The following is a 15,270-nucleotide window of genomic DNA, read 5'->3' as shown; positions in this document are numbered from 1 at the left end:
TTAAAAAAAAAAAAAGATGAACAAGTTCCTGGCTTGAGCAACTAACACAATGATGATGTCATTTGCTGAAAGAAGATGAGTAGGGCAAATAAGTTCATGGGGTGTGGAATCACAAGTTCTGTTTGGGACTTCTAAAGTTTGTGATGCGTGTGAGTCATCCAACAGGTGAAATCAATTAGGATGCTAAATATCCAAGTCTGGAGTCATCATCTCCACTAAACTAAGGACATCAGCAACAGTGAACACAAAGTTGGTCAGATTCAACATTATGTAAGCACAGAGTAGGTGGTCACCTTGAAAATGCTATGACGTAGTAGCAAAAGTCTAGCAGGAAAGTGAGGAAATCTAGATTCTTGTTTTTCTCCTCATTCCACTATCTAGCTGTGGGATTCATTCTAACTTTCTAGAACTCACAATGGTGAAATTGTTTATAATATACACTCCCAATTCAGAAAACTGAGGCCAAGTTCTAGTTGTGCCTCCTACCAGTTGCGTAACTTCAGAAAAGATAAAATATTTGTGCCTTAGTTTCCTCATCAATAAAAGGGGGATATCATTATAACTATTTCATAAGATCGTCTTGAGCATTAAATTACCATGTGTGTTTATGCACACATATACACACAGGCATAACTTAAGGTTGTTTCTGAAACATAATAAGTGCTAATTAAGTGTTTGTTATTATTATAAGATGGATTAGATTATAATAATATCTTTCAGATTTTATCTATTAATAAGATCATTTCTTCTAAACAATATTATGTAGAAACTCAATATGTAAATATATATATAAGAAATAAAGAGGGAATCGCTACGGCTGCAATGTAGAACCCATATCCTACCAGCTTAACAATTTCCCCTCTCTTTTCCCGGTCAATAGCCTCAGAGGAAGATCTAGGAAACTTCTGATTCTCTTTTCTGAAAACCATCAGACTAGATAATCTTTCCAAAGTGAGAGAGAAATAAAGATGTTTCCAGACATACAAGCAATAAAGAGTCTAAAAATAGATACTCACTAAAAGAACTCAGTGCTTTGGCAATAACAGTAGTGAAGCTGGAGGTTCAGTCCGTCTTACCGGAGGGATGCTTCTTCTCTACTCCTGTGTTCCCTTCCATATGGTGGGTCTTCCACTTGCATCACAGCCCTGGGCTTCCTCTCCCCACCCCACCCCCAGCTCACTAGTCCTCCTCTGAGAAAAGTATCTTAATATGATGGGAAAATTTGAAAGGAGAGACTGGGTGTAAGCAGTGCAGCCATTTCCTCTCCTTCTGCTTGGGAGCCAGTTGTCTATAGGAAGAATCTTATGCTGTGCTGCTTCTATATGGTACTATCCGGGCACATTGCCACCCACTGTCAGGGGGCTTTTGCTATCATCCAGAACTGCCTATGACGTGGTTTGTATAATCATCTAATTCTGGGGACTAGTATTAGCCCACTTGTCCACCAGTAGGCAATTTTTCAAGTATCAGCTCTGTCGGTAACAAATATCACATTTGGGTTCCCATATGCCTTATACTTTTGTTTTTGTCTTGTTTTTAATGTATTCAGAACCTGTATGACAAGATGTGTGCTATTTAGAAGACCCCCTTGACCTCCAATAGTGTGGGGCAAAAACAAAAACAAAAAAACAGTGAACTCAAAAATACATCAAATATGTTGGCAAATTCCTGAGATAAGAAGGTTCCAGATCACAGAAACAAAATTTATCATGCTAAAGAGGTGGGATTTTATCCTGTAAGGAGTCAAAGGTCATTGGAACACTTTAAAGAAAAACTAAATGGCCAGATTGTGTGTTTATTTTCTCAGACAGGGTCAACATAGAAAGAAGACTACTGAAAACCGGCTAGCACCAGGTGAAAAAGAAAAGGCAGCATTTTCCGAAGGCCAAATTCACCTGCTTTATAACTTTGTCTAAGGCTGTCTCAAATTATGATGTCATGTTTTCCCAACCTACTATATAATTTTAAACAGCCTGTGGTCAGCCTGTTCCGCAGATTTCATTAAGTCAAGCAATCAGATAAGCAAATCTTCAACTGCATTGGGATCTTTGTCATGGTGTTTCAAAGATGCTTTACAACTTTCCACTTAAAAAAAAAGAATGAAGTAATGTTGTTTCTCTTCTGACTTCCAAAGTTTACATTTTCATGACATATACATGATATATTATTATTTAGAATTTTATTGTGTAATTTAAAAAGGCAAAATACTGATAATCACAGAGTGATAGCTTAAGAACTAAACTTTGTGGCTATAAAATAGGTCATTTTTCAGATAATTAGCATAATTTTAAAATTTTGATGCAAAACAGATGTATATTACATTGCAGCATTTGTTTTCTCCCTGCATACAATTTGGTTTTTTTAGTAATTGTGAGAATGTGTCAAGTACCTAATAGTACCTCTTAGCCATAAGCTAGGCTTTAAGCTGATACTTGGTTCCTTGCCTTTCTGAGTCCTCTCTTTTTGTGCCATTCCTCTGAGAAGAATGCTTCCAGCAGAACTGATTTTGACATAGAAGTAAAGTTAATAGTTTCTGCTACAAACATTTATTAAGTAACATAGTGGGCTAACACTGTCCCAGGCACTGGGAATACTGTAATGAATAAGCAAGAGAGGACACAGTCCGTGGTTCAGGAAGATCAAAGTCACACACAAGCGAAAGCAGTAGTAGTGACACCCATCCTCAATTCCTAAGGGTTCCCCCATCCCGACCTCCCATCAGGAAATCCCCTGATGTGTACACTACCTGATGAGGAACTTTGTTGAGGAAACACAAGAAAGGGAGGGAAAGGATACTCACCTGGCTAGGCAAATCAGCCAAATCACCTGGGATGACAAACATCATAATCATAGATTGCCCTGCTTCCAGGAGGAGCCACTTGGTGACTTAAATTATTCAGCTGTTTCGTTGTTAATCTTTGTTTCATTGTGTTTTCTTCAACACAGCTGCTAGGTACTCCCTTTCTTAGCAGGGAAAAAAGTGCAGGCCTACCTATTTCTGAAGTCCAGCCATTAGTTCCCTAGGAAACAAAATATATTAATACGAAAACTCTTTTAGTAAGAAAAAGCCTACCTAAACTACTTGGAAGAAACAGACTTGTCTGGCTTTCTAGCTGGGAAGTTCTACCAATGAACTTCAGACATGGCTAGATCATAGCGCTCAAATTACGTCTTAAAGATTTGACCTTCCCATTCTATCTCTGTTTTTCTCTGGGCAGATTCTTCCCACATAGTGGCAAGCTCTAGGCTTCCATCATCTTTACAGACAATAGCCTATCCCTCGCCCTCCCCACACCAGCAAATTGTCTCTTTCCTCATAGTTTCATCAAAATTCCAGGGATTGTCCTCAAGAGAAATGCTAGAAAGAAAAATATATATATATATCCACTTTACACAAAAGCCCTGCAATATTTTTAAAGACTTTTAAATAAAGAGAACAAAATAACAAAAAAAATCAAATTACAATGACAAAAAACTGTATAGATTAATATTTTTTATAGATCTCCCTCTGGAGTTTATGCAAATGTCAGTGGAATTAAGCCAACTATTTCTTAGCTCCTTTCACTGACTCACTTCTTGTTGTACTGTTTAGAACGATCTCTGCCTAACTTTTGTTTAGGTTTTTGTTTTCAGGATAATGCTCATAGGTTTTCCCAACTTCTTGGTTGCCATCCTCTCTTTCTAATTATATAGCCAACAATGAAATTATGTAGCTACTAGTTATAGGTAATAGATCCAAAGAGAGCCAAGTAAGACTTGTATCTTCTCAGAAAACTATAGGCTTTCTAGATCTAAGGTCTTCTGGCTTCATCTAGAAAAGTCAATTTACTTAATTCCTCGATGCTTGACCTATGCTTTACTCCAATATTTTTTTTAACAATGGTTGTCAAGCACAGAGCTGGAAATTTGTCTCTATGGGACTGGAACATAGAAAGCTGGTGCTGGGCTTTGAGAAACCCTCACAAAAGAGGACAGAGACCAGGCACTCTAAGGAAGATGAAGATTGTACACATTCTCTCAAGCTGGGTGGGCCTCTTGCCCCTGCCATTCTCTCAGGCTGTAGAAAAGTGGAGACAATGAAAAGTAGTCACAGGTAGTGACCTGTGGCTAAGAGGGAAACAAATTCTTCTCATATGGTAGGAAGAATGCACCTGTACTGTATCAATGGAGAATTACCTGGGCATGATCAAGATTAAAATAAATCTCATGGCAAAAACAAACAAATATTTAATGCAAAGTAAAAGGACCCAGCTTGGAAGAAATTATAGCTTAAAAATGAGACGGAAATACCTCACAGTTGCTTTAAGCTATAGATGAATTTAATAAGAATATAAATTCAAGGGATTTTAAAAATGAACTGAAAAATGAGTTGATCAAACAACCGTTTGAGATCAAAAAAGAAGTTTGTCAGGCTGGAGAGGATGTGGAGAAATAGGAACACTTTTACACTGTTGGTGGGACTGTAAACTAGTTCAACCATTATGGAAGTCAGTGTGGCGATTCCTCAGGGATCTAGAACTAGAAATACCATTTGATCCAGCCATCCCATTACTAGGTATATACCCAAAGGATTACAAATCATGCTGCTATAAAGACACATGCACATGTATGTTTATTGCAGCACTATTCACAATAGCAAAGAGTTGGAACCAACCCAAATGTCCAACAATGATAGACTGGATTAAGAAAACGTGGCACATATACACCATGGAATACTATGCAGCCATAAAAAAGGATGAGTTCATGTCCTTTGTAGGGACATGGATGAAACTGGAAAACATCATTCTCAGTAAACTATCGCAAGGACGAAAAACCAAACACTGCATGTTCTCACTCATAGGTGGGAATTGAACAATGAGAACTCATGGACACAGGAAGGGGACCATCACACTCCGGGGACTGTTGTGGGTTGGGGGGAGGGGGGAGGGACAGCATTAGGAGATATACCTAATGCTAAATGACGAGTTAATGGGTGCAGCAAAATAACATGGCACATGGATACATATGTAACAAACCTGCACATTGTGCACATGTACCCTAAAACCTAAAGTATAATAATAATAAAAAAAAGAAGTTTGTCAGTCTGAGAAAAAAACAATTAAGGATGGATAACATTGTTCTCAGGCCATAAAATTCATTGGCTCTTCTCTCTTCTTTCAAATAAAATAGGGCTTAGGAACTCAGGAAATAAAGCAGACTCATTGTTTGAAGGGCTTCCCTAAGATACCGCCTGTTTCCTGCTTTAAAGATAATACATCTTCTCTTCAAATTAGGAAAGATCAAGGCTTCATGAAGACTTTGGTAGAAACTTGGCAAATGCACATGTGTGCATGCACACACACTCACCAGTGGAAAGGAGTAAATATTTGAGACCTATTGAAGAGTTAAAGTCTTTGTGTTCCTTCAGTAACATCCCATAAAATGACAAGTATGCGCTGATCATTCTCACTGGCCAACCCCTCAATACCATTGCCACCACTACCATTCTCTGACCTTCTCTAATATGCTGTGGTCTGGTAAAGCTGACCCCTGAGGACTTATCACCCTTGTTCCTTTGTCCTTGGGCTTCCAGTTGGGCAGGAGATCAGAAGGTAGGAGGAGGGAGAGGCCAAGATGTTTTTCTCTAATTTTTCCCTGCTGCTTTGTAGGTCTCTGGCAGTAGATACAGCACTCCACACTCTGCTGGCCTGAGAGGGGACCCACCTTTCTGTGTTCATTGTCAGTCGACTCCAGGAACGCTACCTCCTCCCCTTGTGCCTGTAGCAGCTTCAAGCAGTTGTTAGTCTCTGGAATCTCACTATTTCTTATTTTTTTCTCATAATCTCATTCTCACCTCAACAGTACTTCTTAATATGTCTAAATTTTAAGCAAATAGGGCAAATTCTGTTTCCTCACAGCATCAAAACTGAGTTGCAAATACAGATACTAACTTTGGCCAAATTGAGAAAAATGAATAATTTCAAAGGAGCAAAGAAAATAAAAAAGGTTCTGATAAATATAGAATTGTTCTCATAGGCAAATGGCTAAAGATAATAATAGTGATGTAAAAAAGAAAAGAAGGAAGAGAAGGAGGACCGATCTAAGAGATTACGGGGAAACTAACAGATAGAGAGTTAGATAAAAAGGATCTAACATAGATACTGGGTTGTAAAGAACCAAACAAATACAAAAAGTCATTTGAAAATATGAAACAAGAATAATTTCCCTGAATTGAAGGCAAATGCTGCAGACTGAAAGAACACACTGAATTTGAAAGAAATATGATGCAGAGTAGTCAACGCCAATTCATATTCTAGTTAGGTAATTCTCCTTATGCTAGTTGTGCTACTATCAAGCATTAAGGAAAAGAATTCAAACAAGAAAGACCAAAAGCACCAATCACTATCACGGGGGAAGTAATCACACTGGCCTCAGATTCCTTGATGATTGGAGATCTTCATGGTTCTGAGGGGAAATCATAGTTACAGTACCTTGTAATAGTCCTATTATGTTAAAAACAATTTTTAATAAAACCTGGAAGGTAGATAGAATGAGATGACAGAAAGTATGTGACTGTTAATGTCCTCATCATTTACAGCAGGGAATCACTATTAAAACTGAGACCTAAAAAAAAAAAGACTCCAATTCCAACCTTTTTTTTTTTTTTTTTTTTTTTTGAGATGGAGTTTCACTCTTGTTGCCCAGGCTGGAGTACAATGGTGCAACCTCAGCTCACCACAACCTCTGCCTCCTGGATTCAAGCGATTCTCCTGCCTTAGCCTCCCGAGTAGCTGGGATTACAGGCATGCACCACCATGCCTGGCTAATTTTGTATTTTTAGTAGCGATGGGGTTTCTCCATTTTGGTCAGTCTGGTCCTGAACTCCTGACCTCAGGTGATCCACTCACCTCGGCCTCCCAAAGTGCTGGGATTACAGGCATGAGCCACCGCGCCCACCCCTCCAATCTCTTAACATATGTGTTTTTCCAAAATTTCTTCCACAGTCTTAGAGGAACCTTTTATGTTGAAAGAAAAAAAAATATTTATTTGAAGCTTACATTTCCATCAGGGTATTTGGGAATTTTTGTTTGGTGTGTATGTATGCATGTGTGTGTGTGTTTGGGTCATAAGAAATTTGCTTGTTTATTTTTCACTTTAAAAAAACATCTATAGGCCAGGTGCAGTGGCTCGCACCTGTAATCCCAGCACTTTGGGAGTCTGAGGTGGGCAGATCACCTAAGTCAGGAGTTTGACACCAGCCTGGCTGACACAGTGAAACCCCATCTCTACTAAAAATATAAAAATTAGCCAGGCAGGGTGGCACACGTCTATAGTCCCAGGTACTCGGGAGGCTGAGGAAGGAGAATGGCTTGAACCTGGGAGGCAGAGGTTGCAGTGAGCCGAGATCATGCCACTGCATTCCAGCCTAGGCGACTGAGCAAGATTCCGTCTCAAAAAACAAAAAAACAACAAAAAAAAAATAAAATAAAACTATAATAGGCCAGGCATAGTCCAAGCTCACGCCTGTAATCCTAGCACTTTGGGAGACCAAGGCAGGTGGATTGTTTGATTTCAGGAGTTCAAGACCAGCCTGGGCAACATGGCTAAACCCCATCTCTACAAAATATAAAAAAATTGCCTCAGCATAATAACACGCATTTGTAGTCCCAGCTACCCCAGAGGGTTCCTTGAGCCCAGGAGTTCAAGGTGGTAGTAATCTATGATAGTGCCACTGCACCTCAGTCTGGGCTACAAAGTGAGACCCTGACTCTTTAAAAAAAAAAAAAGTCATCTATAATATAATCATATTTTAAAGCATTTCCTTCATGTCTAGCTGTCTATTTTTTAAAGAAACATGCCTGGATAAAGTTCATCTAATATTAACCAAGTTTCTTCTTATGTGGTGAGATTTAATCGATTTTTAAATCTCCATGTTTGTACTTCTTGCAGTGTTTGAATTCCTTCTAAAAATACACTTAGTATTTACAAGGCAGAATAATTTATTTTATTAAAACTAAGACTGTAAACAAGACAAAATATTAACCAACAACTATAAATCTCTTTATGGAGGGATATGAATCATTTTAATGTTCTTCTTTCACTTTTTTCTAATTGACAAATAATAATTCTATATATTTATGGGGTAGAATGAGATGTTTCAATACATGTATACATTGTGTGATGATTAAATCAGGGTAATTAGTATATCCATTACCCCAAATGCTTATCATTTCTTTGTGGTGAGAACATTTACAAACTTCTCTTTTAGTTATTTTGAAATATCTAATACATTAACTATAGTTACCTTGCTGTGCAATAGAGCAGCTAGAACTTATTCCTCCTAACTGTAACTTCGTACCTGTTGACAAATATCTCTCCTTTTGTCCATCTACCTCCCCCAACCCAAGCCCCTGGTAACCATCATTCTGCTCCCTACTTCTATTTTTTTCTTTTTTTTTTTAATTTTAGCATCAGAATTACTTGCAAATCTGCTCTCTCCTTCTATGAGCTTGCCTTTTTTAGATTTTACATATACATAAGATCACATGGTATTTGTCTCTCTGTGCCTGACTCATTTCACTCAACACAATATCCCCTAGGTTCATCCATGTTGTTGAAAATGGCAGAATTTCAGTTTATCTTTTAAGGATGAATAGTATTCCGTTATGTACATATGCCACATTTTAAAAATCTATTCATCCCTTGATGGAAAGTTAGGTTGTTTCCGTATCTTGGCTATTGTGAATAATGCTGCAATGAACATGAAAGTGCAGATGTCTCTTTGGCATACTGATTTTAATTCCTGTGAGTATATACCCAGTAGTGAGATTGCTGGATCATATGGTAATTCTATTTTTAGTTTTTAAAGAAATTTTCATATTATTTTCAAAATGTCTACTAATTTACAATACCACCAACAGTGTATAAGGGTTCCCTTTTCTCCACATCCTCACCAACACTTATTATCTTTTATGTTTTTGATAATGGTCAATCTACAATTATGAGGTGATATATCATTGTGGTTTTAATTTGCATTTCTCTGATGATTAAAGATGTTGGGCATTTTTTTCATGTATCTGTTGGCCACTTTAAGAAGTATCTATTCAAGTCCTTTGCCCATTTTTAAATAGAGTTGTTTTCTTGTTATTGAGTAGTTTGGGTTATTTATATATTTTGGATATTGGCTCCTTATCCCATATGTGATTTGCAAATATTTTCTCCCAATCTGTGGATTGTCTCTTTTCTCTATTAAGCTTCTTTTACTTTTTAATAAAAGTTTGTTTCAAGTCTTTGCAAAACAAGGTTCCAGACTTCATTTGAGAATATGCAGGAAAGTTCAATAATTTATGACAGCATATTGCAGGGTAAAGAGTACTCAAGCTTTAGACTGAACCTAAGTTAAATATCAATTATCTATTGTTACGCAGTAAATCACTCCAAACTTAGGTAGCATAAAATGACTACTATTTTATATACTTATGACTTTGTGGGTCAAGTAGTTAGGCAATGTACAACGATAATAACTTGTTTCTGTTCTTTGACGTCTGGTACCTCACCTGAGGTTACTTAAGAGCTGGCTGGAAAGGCTAAATGGAGGCCGTATGTCTGGAGTCTTGGTTCTGACTCTTAGCTTGGGCTCCTCATATCATGGTAGTCTCAAGGTTCCAAGAGGAAGCACTACAAAGAAGACAAACTCCCTAAGTCCAAGTGCTTAGTAAGCCTCTATTAATGTCATGCTTGCTAATGTCCCATTGGCAAAAGCAAGTCCCAAGGTCAAACCTAGACTCAATGTGGGAAGGGCATTCACAAGAAATGTGGATCTTGGCTCTATCATTTTTGACCTTGACAAGTAATTTTATTTCTCTGAGTCTCAAAAGAGTTTTCTCTTCGGTAAAATGAAGATAACAATACCCAATTCACTTGGTTTAAGGAATTAAATGAGAAAAAAGTATAGCTAACGGAGAACCTAAGAAATAGTACATGTTTAATAGATATTAATTTTCATAATACTTATTATAAAAACAAAAAGGGTACTTTTGTTTAAAAATGGTTTCACACCTCGTAAACTTGCCTTTTGAATAAGTTTTATACAGTTTTGATTAGCACTGTTTTAAATCTGTTTTTCAGTGTTTTTATTTACTTCAGGTCCCCCACACAAATTCTATAAGTCCTTCTATGCAATGGTTACCTTATTTTCTATTTCCTTTGTTTCTCATCTTAACTTTTATTTTTATAGGCTTCTAATCAAAAGTACATTTTCCATTAAACTACTTGGAGGACACCTCATTTGATCTTCATGCAACCTTATGATATAGATAAAGAAATTATTATCTTCACAGGTGGGGAAATTATGGCTGACAAGGGTTAAATTAATATCTAAGATCATCCATTAGCATAGGCAAGACTATGTCCAAAGTCTCAGTCTTCCCAGGCTTCAGAACTGTAGACCATAATATATCTTTCTAAATACTCATGAGCCTCTTAAGAAATCTACGTGAACATTCCAGAAATGTTATCATTGCAATGTTTCTACAATCTTCTCATATGTTGATTTACTGTCTAATAATAGAAATAGAATCCACCATAGTTAAGAGAACTTAAGTTACTTTCTCCAGATATCAGATGCAAACCTGTTATAATATTAGTATGTATTTAATATTGTAAGAATATGTAGGAAACTTCTGGCTGTAAAAGGGCTCTTTTCTTTTTATTCAAATAAAAAAGGACTTAGAAATTTACCGATTAACTGGAGAGTGTTGAAGGGAGACTCCTTAGAACATACCTGTTTCTGCTTTGTTTCCTTTAATTAAGAAAGATCAAGGTCTCATAAAGATGCCAGTGGAGGCCGGGCGCCGTGGCTCACTCCTGTAATCCCAGCACTTTGGGAGGCCAAGGCAGGCAGATCACCTGAAGTCAGGAGTTTGAGACCAGCCTGGCCAACATGGTGAAATCCCGTCTCTACTAAAAATATGAAAATTAGCTGGGCGTGGTAGTGTGCATCTGTAATCCCAGCTACTTGGGAGTCTGAGACAGGAGAATCGCTTGAACCCGGGAAGCAGAGGTTGCAGTGAGCCATGATTGCGCCATTGCACTCCAGCCTGGCTGACGAGAAACTCCGTCTCAAAAAAAAAAAAAAAAAGACAAGAGGAAGCTTGATATTTGCAGATGAGTCTCACATACCAACACACATTCATTCATACAAGCATGCACACACACATACACATCAGTGGAAACGGGTAAATGTCTGATATCTGTATACTGATATCAAATGTTAAATTCTGTATAATCTTTTACAAAAGTAACACAAAGATTGAGGAGGAGTACAAGATTTTGTGTACCAATTAGAGATCTTCATTTGCAATGAAAAAGGCTAGCACTGGCAAACTTGAAAAATAAAAAAGGACTTACAGGTAGGATATGGGTGGCTCACAGAAGCAAAGTAATAACTGCTGAAGTGTGCTCAGCAAAGAACCCAGGGATGGAGGTAGCAAGAGCCAAGTAGCAGGAACTACTCTGTGGTTTTATTAGGTCACCTCTGTGGGGATGAATTAGCTCTATTTTTCCTATCTTTATATCACTTTTTTTAAAAGTTAAATCTTGAGCAAGAATGTTTAGTTGGTCCTTATACTCACCCCTTGGCCAGTTGAGGACAGGGGACTTTGACAGTTAATAAGACTACAAACATTGGGCAAAAGGTAACTCAAGAAAGGAAATCATGGTATTGTAACAAAAAGAAAGAAAAGAATGCTGGACCACTAAAAATTAAATTACAGACCAAAATGTCTTGTTTAGATTTAAAACATTTTATAGAAGGAGATATTTGCCTCAGATAAACCCGATAGCTATGCTGATTTAAGATTATCCCATTTAATCATTACAGAGACTTATGTTAGAAAGTTCTCAGTACATCAGGTTAGAATAATTTTATATTATTCTCTTAGTATGCTACTTACAGTTATCTGTTTTATTGTTATTAAACCTGTCACTTAAAAACATAAGCAGCAAAATACAGTTCATTCCAAACTACACTTTCTTTCATCACATAATTACATTAGAAAACACTAAGACTTCTGCTACAATGAGATAATATAATTCCTAGGTGTTCAAAGACACATGGCAAACAATGCCTAAAAGGCAATGTTATCTTACAGTTAAATATGCCTACCTCTGAGGGTTTTACCACTGCTAATGTGCTTTTAGAATTCTGAAAGAGATGTACTATAAGAATGTCATTGATTGGCAAATCATTATATACCAAATACCTAGAGAAAAATGATAGTAAGAATTCAAAACAAGATAGTGAGTATATTTTGAAATGAATTTTGAAAAACATACATGGAAATTAAAACCTTTTCTGCAAACTGCCATAACTGTTTTCCTTGATTATAATGAGACATTGGCAGAACTAAGTATTTGATATCTATAATCATTTAAAAGATGAAAAAAATGGCAGATATGAGGCAGGACTAACTTGCAGCTCCACCTGAGATGGATAGAACAGCACGTGGAGACTCATATTGTGAACTTTTGCTCTAAAAACTACCACGGGAACACATCAGAAAAACCAAAAGAATACAAGAGACCCTTTGAAAGAAGCAGGTTGCTGCTGCAAACTCCGTGAGACAGCCAAAAAACTGTGAGCGCCCAAAGTGTGACAGGGGGAAAGTCCACCTTCTAACACACACTCTCACTGGGGAACCTGTCAATCCAGATCACAGGAGAAAGATCTAACCTTACCTAGATCTGAAACAAATGTAGAGAGCCAAGAGAAATACAAAAGTAGAGGAAGCAGTGGGAAGAGCCCTTTAGGCACTGCCAGTCCTCAGGGAAGCCATTTCTGATTTTATCTCACAGGGGTCCTTGGGGAGGGCTGCCAGTGGAAATGGGGGAAGGATCACAGGGAGAAGGAAACTTCTAGCAGATCTTTGTAATAATTTTGACCGAACACGAATTTTCCTGGACACAGTTGGGTGGGTGGGGGCAAAAGGGAAATGCAGATAGGAGCACAGAAGCCATGACCAGTAGGTAGGGGTGGGGCCTGAAAGCCCTGCTTACTTTCTTAGCAGGAAAGCTTGTAGCCTGGTGCAAGATCTCAGCCCTGCTCACAGGCTGCCTGGATATAAACTCAGTGCTGTTGATGGGGCATGATGGGAGTGAGACTGGCCTTGCCGGCTGCATGGGAGTTGGGTGATGCCTGTCACTGCTGGCTTTCCCCTACTTCCCTGGTGATCTGTATGAAACAGAAGAGGTAGCCATAATCTCCCTGAGAATATAACTCCATTGGCCTGAGAATCACACCCCCATACCCCAGAGCAGCTGCAGCAAGCCCTGCCCAAGGAGAGTCTGAGCTCATACCATCTAAACCTGCCCCTACCTGATGGTCTTTCTCTACCAGCCCTGGTATCCAAAGACAAAAGATATAATCTCTTGGGACCTCTATGACCCGCCCCTCCCCCCGCCCACCCATCACCTGAGAAACCAGAATACTTATTCAGGCAACCTTAGGGCAAGCTTGTATCAGCTGATGCTTTTTTTTTTTTTTTTTTCTGAGATAGAGTTTCACTCTTGTTCTCCAGGCTGGAGTGCAATGGCACGATCTTGGCTCATCGCAACCTCTGCCTCCCGGGTTCAAGTGATTCTCCTGCCTCAGCCTTCCCGAGTAGCTGGGATTATAGGCATGCACCACTATGCCCAGCTAATTTTGTATTTTTAGTAGAGACAGGGTTTCTCCATGTTGGTCAGGCTGGTCTCAAACCCCTGACCTCAGGTGATCTGCCCACCTCGGCCTCCTAAAGTGTTGGGATTACAGGCGTGAGCCACTGCGCCTGGCCCAGCTGATGCTCTCTTGAGAGCACCATCTCCTGGCTGGAGACCAACCAACAGCTAGCAAAACTAGCACTCAAGAAAACCAGTGCACTAAACACAACTACAACCAAGGACCCTCACAGAGTCCACCACACTCCCCTACTACTTCCATCGGAGCAGGTGCTGATGTCCATGGCTGAAAGACCTGAAAACCAATCACAGGACTCTTTGCAGATACTCCCCAGTACCAGCCCAGAGTCTGGCAGCCCCACTGGGTGGCTAGTCTCAGAAGAGCAATAACACTGCAGTCCAGCTCTCAGGAAGCCCCATCTCTAGGGAAGGGGGAGAACAATGAGACAAAAGAATCTGAACAGCAGCCCTTGAGCCCCAGATCTTTCCTCTGACATAGTCTACCCAAATGAGAAGAAACCAGAAAAACAATTCTGGTAATATGACAAAGCAAGGTTCTTTAACATCCTGAAAAGATCAATTTAGCTCACCAGCAATGGATCCAAACCAAGAAGAAATCTTTGAATTGCCAGTAAAAGAATTGAGAATGTTGATTATTAAGCTACTCAAGGAGGCACTAGAGAATGGTGAAAACCAACTTAAAGAAATTTTTTAAAAAATACGGGATATGGATGAAAAAATCACCAGAGGAATAGCATAAATAAAAAACAATTAAAACTTCTGGAAATGAAAGACATACTTAGAGAAATGCAAAATACACTGGAAAATCTCAACAACAGAATCAAACAAGTAGAAGAAAAAAACTTCTGAGTTTGAAGACAAGGCATTTGAATTAACCCAATCTAACAAAGACCAAGAAAAAAGAATCAAAAAAAAAAAAAAAAAAAAGAACAAAGCCTCTAAGAAGTTTGGGATTACGCTAAATGACCAAACCTAAAAATAATTGGTGTTTCTGAGGAAGATGAGAAATCTAAAAGTTTGGAAAACATATTTGAGGGAATAGTCAAGGAAAATTTCCCTGGCCTTGCTAGAGAACTAGACATCCAAATTCAAGAAGCTCAAAGAATACCAGGTAAATTCATCACAAAAAGATCATCACCTAGGCACATAGTCATCAGGTTATCTAAATTCAAGATGAAGGCAAGAATCTTAAGAGCTGTGAAGCAAAAGCATCAGGTAACCTATAAAGGAAAACCTATCAGATTAACAGCAGATTTCTCAGCAGAAACCCTACAAGCTAGAAGGGATTGGGGTCTTATCTTTAGTCTCCTTAAACAAAACAATTTTCATCCAAGAAGTTTATATCCAGTGAAACTGAGCTTCTTAAAGGAAGAAAAGATAAAGTCTTTTTCAGACAAACAAATGCTGAGAGAATTCACCACTACCAGTGCCAACTGGTAGACTACACTACAAGAGCTGCTAAAAGGAGATCGACATCTTGAAACAAAACCTCAAAATAGAAAAAACAGAACCTCCTTAAAACATAAATCTCACAGGGCCTATAATAGAATACAC

General features: G+C 38.4%; 1 long non-coding RNA gene across 1 annotated transcript in view; it reads right to left on the bottom strand.

Moving 5' to 3' along the window:
* Positions 1-2,812: 2,812 nt before the first annotated feature.
* The window catches only part of LOC131382437 (uncharacterized), a 52,926-nt gene continuing 40,468 nt past the window's right edge, over positions 2,813-15,270 (bottom strand). Inside the window, exon 4 of the long non-coding RNA XR_009211931.1 lies at positions 2,813-3,020. This is a non-coding gene — a long non-coding RNA (uncharacterized LOC131382437). The remainder of the gene's footprint in view (positions 3,021-15,270) is intronic.

Source organism: Hylobates moloch, unplaced genomic scaffold, assembly GCF_009828535.3.
Source record: "Hylobates moloch isolate HMO894 unplaced genomic scaffold, HMol_V3 SCAFFOLD_24, whole genome shotgun sequence".
NCBI classification, from domain to species: domain Eukaryota; kingdom Metazoa; phylum Chordata; class Mammalia; order Primates; family Hylobatidae; genus Hylobates; species Hylobates moloch.
Note: the sequence above shows the minus strand (reverse complement) of the source record. Positions and strands in the feature narration are given on the sequence as shown.